The sequence below is a fragment of the Rhinopithecus bieti genome, unplaced genomic scaffold (genome assembly GCF_001698545.2).
Source record: "Rhinopithecus bieti isolate Rb0 unplaced genomic scaffold, ASM169854v2 scaffold_21777, whole genome shotgun sequence".
In the NCBI taxonomy this organism is placed as follows: Eukaryota; Metazoa; Chordata; class Mammalia; order Primates; family Cercopithecidae; genus Rhinopithecus; species Rhinopithecus bieti.
In genome coordinates this window covers 506,475-510,492 of record NW_016810508.1, presented here as the reverse complement: position 1 = coordinate 510,492, position 4,018 = coordinate 506,475, and positions in this window count along the sequence as shown.

Here is a 4,018-nt window from a genome sequence, read left to right as displayed (position 1 = left end):
TGGTTTCTACCTGTTCACTTCTACTCTCCTTACCATTAAGCGCTTCATTAAAAGGGAGCTCATTCTTGTGATATCACCAGAGTTTTGAAATAGTCTGATCTCATACATACAGTAGCCAAAGGGAGCCAAATAATTTTCTGAATTAGAGATTTTTCCATATCTACATAGTATTCCTTTATTCTATTGTATAGATATAGGTAGTTTATTTTTTATTTGAGACAGGGTCTCACTCTGTCACCCAGGCTGGAGTGCAGTGGCATGATCACGGCTCACCACAGCTTCAACCTCCTGGGCTCAAGTGAGTCTCCCCCCTCAGCCTCCCAAGTAGCTGAGAGTACAGGTGCCTGTCACCACACCTGGCTAATTTTTGTATTTTTTGTAGAGACAAGGTTTCACCATGTTGCCCAGGCTGGTCTCGAGCTCCTGGGCTCAAGTGATCCGTCTCAGCCTACCAAAGTGCTAGGATTACAGACGAGCCACTGCGCCTGGCTATAGGTAACTTATTTTAAAATTTGTCCTTGGGTTGCTGGGCGCGGTGGCTCACGCCTGTAATCCCAGGACTTTGGGAGGCCGAGGCGGGCGGATCACCTGAGGTCAGGAGTTTGAGACCAGCCTGACCAATTTGGAGAAACCCCATCTCTACTAAAAATACAAAATTAGCCGGTGTGGTGGTGCATGCCTGTAATCCCAGCTACTCAAGAGGCTGAGGCAGGAGAATCACTTGAACCTGGGAGGTGGAGGTTGCAGTGAGCCAAGGTCACACCATTTCACTCCATCCTGAGCAACAGGAGTGAAATCCCTTCCCCCTACCCCCCAAAAAAAATTGTCCTCTGGTTGTTTTCTCCTTTCATGACTACAAACAGTGCTACAGGAAATAACCTTGTACATTCTCTATTTTGCACATATGCAAGGATATCTATTAGATAAATGCCTAAAGGGGAATCACTAAGTATGTGCATTCTAAGTTTTAATAGATACTAAGTTGTCTTCAATAGACGTTCATTCATTCATTCATTATTTGTAGATAATGAGCACCTACTACATTCTAAACCTGTACTGTTCTGGAGTTTGGGTTACAGCAGTATATACAACAAAGTCCTGGGTTTACAGTTGGGGAGCAGAGACATAAATGCATAGAATAGTGTCGTCAGATGATAAGTGCTCAAAAGAAAACAGGGTGAAAAGGAGAATGATAGAGGGGATGGGAGTCACTGTTCTAGATCACGTGATGAGCAAAGGCCTGAAGGAGGTAGGGGAAAATTGGTATGCATTTCAGGATTAGCAGGGAAGGGTAAGTGCTCTAGCCCTGGGGCTGGAGTGTGCCTTGCATATTTGAGGAGGAGCAGGAGGCCAATGTGGCTAATACAAATTGTGCAAGAGAAGAAATGGTAGGAGATGAGGTTGGAGTGCGTTTTACCAATGCATAGTACTTACCTTGAAGGTTGTACCAACTTAAACTATCAGCAATACATTTGAGTACCCCCATTTCCCCCATATACTCATCAATGGAGAATGTTACAAACTTTTTGAGTTTTGTCAATTTTGTAATATAAAAGTGGTATCTCATAGTTTTGATTTGCATTTCTCTTATTTTGAGGGGGTCTGAGTATCATACATTTAAGAGCCTTTTTTTTATTTAAAGACTGAGTCTCTGTCGCCAGGCTGGAGTGCAGTGGCATGATCTCAGCTCACTGCAACCTCCACCCCCTGGATTCAAGCAATTCTCCCACCTCAGCTGCCTGAGTAGCTGGGACTACAGGCATACACCACCATGCCAGGCTAATTTTTGTATTTTTAGTAGAGACGGGGCTTCACCATGTTGGTTGGCCAGGATGGTCTGGATCTCTTGACCTCGTGATCTGCCCGCCTTGGACTCCCAAATTGCTGGGATTACAGGGGTGAGCCACCTCACACGGCCAAGAGCCATTTTTTATTAAATAACTTAAGTCCTTTGTTCATTTTTTTTGTTGGGTTGCTGGTCTTTTCCTTACAGGTTTATTAAAGTTGTTTATTAAGGAAATTAGTCCTTAGTCTATGATATAAGTTGCAAATATTTCTACCTCGTCATTTAAAAAAGTTTGATATTGGCCGGGCGCGGTGGCTCAAGCCTGTAATCCCAGCACTTTGGGAGGCCAAGACGGGCGGATCACGAGGTCAGGAGATCGAGACCATCCTGGCTAACACGGTGAAACCCTGTCTCTACTAAAATACAAAAAACTAGCCGGGCGAGGTGGCGGGCGCCTGTAGTCCCAGCTACTCGGGAGGCTGAGGCAGGAGAATGGCATAAACCCGGGAGGCGGATCTTGCAGTGAGCTGAGATCCGGCCACTGCAGTCCAGCCTGGGCGACAGAGCGAGACTCCGTCTCAAAAAAAAAAAAAAAGTTTGATATTTTTTCCAGGTAGAATGTTTTAATGTAAAATTTATGAATATTTTTCTCTACACATCTGTACCTTTTGTCATATGTTGAAAAACATTCCCCCACAAGATTTTTTTTTCTTTTTTCTTTTTTTTGAGCTGGAATCTCACTCTGTTGCCCAGGCTGGAGTGTAGTGACACGATCTTGGCTCACTGCAAGCTCTACTCCCAGGTTCAAGCGATTCTCCTGCCTCAGCCTCTCCAGTAGCTGGGACTACAGGCGCCGCCACCACGTCTGTATTTTTGGTAGAGACGAGGTTTCGCCATGTTGGCCAGGCTGGTCTCAAACTCCTGACCTCAGGTGATTCACCCCCCTCGGCCTGGGCCTCCCAAAGGGCAGCCACCGTGCCCTGTCAAGATTATTGATTTGAAATGTCATCTTTCTCATATACTAAATTCCCATATGTATCAAATAGTTACCTTTTAATGATGTTATTATCATCTGCAGCACACTTCCCAATTCGTGTTTTGTTTTGTTTTTCTTTTTGAGACGAGTCTCGCTCTGTCGCCCAGGCTGGAGTGAGTGGCCGATCTCGGCTCACTGCAAGCTCCGCCTCCCGGGTTCCCGCCGTTCTCCTGCCTCAGCCTCCCGAGTAGCTGGGACTACAGGCGCCGCCACCACGCCCGGCTAGTTTTTGTATTTTTAGCAGAGACGGGGTTTCACCATTGGTTAGTCAGGATGGTCTCGATCTCCTGACCTCGTGATCTGCCGACCTCGGCCTCCCAAAGTGCTGGGATTACAGGCTTCAGCCACCGCGCCTGGCCATGAAATATTTTTTTTTAAGGCAGCTCTATAGAGACAGAAGATGATGGCTGCCTGCGGCTGAGGATGGGAATTGATTATGGCTGCCTGCGGCTGAGGATGGGAATTGATTATGGCTGCCTGGGGCTGAGGATGGGAACTGACTGCAGGTGGGGACGGGAGATGATATTTTGGGAGTTGATGCAAACACTTTAAAACTGGATTGTCTCTTGTTTTCACAATTCTATAAATTAACTGTAATTGATTTGTGCACTTAAAAATAGGTAAATGTTATGGCATATATTGAGCTATATAAATTATGTCTCGATAAAGCTGTTAAAAAATAGGAAACAAATGTGTGCAGACCGTTGTTTTAAGACTGAGCAAGGGGGACCAAAGATACATGTAAAAATACCTTGCGCCCACACAAAGGTGGAGGTCGAAAAAGGCTGGAGAAGGGACAGAATAAATGCATTTATTCAGTAAACACTTTTGAGTATTTACTCTGTGGAAACTCCCCAGGATGTCTGGAAACAGCTTTCAAGAAGGAAGAACAAGACAAAAGACTTACATAGTTATGGTCAGGTCAGTTTATGATGCGAAGAGCTGGCTGAGGTTAAACGATTTCTGTTTTCCCCTAAATGGTGCAAGCAGAGTCATGGGATTAGAGCGAGACGGGAAGAAGCATAGGAGAGAGGGAGTAGTTAGGGTGAAAAGAGCAGGTGAGCAGAGGACCTTTTTTCAGATGGAAGGCTAAGGTTGGATATGTTCAACATAGATGGAGAAAGTATATTCTGGGGGTGTCAAACAAAAATGGATAATCCAGGAGTTACAATTTTTTTTTTTTTTGAGACGGAGTC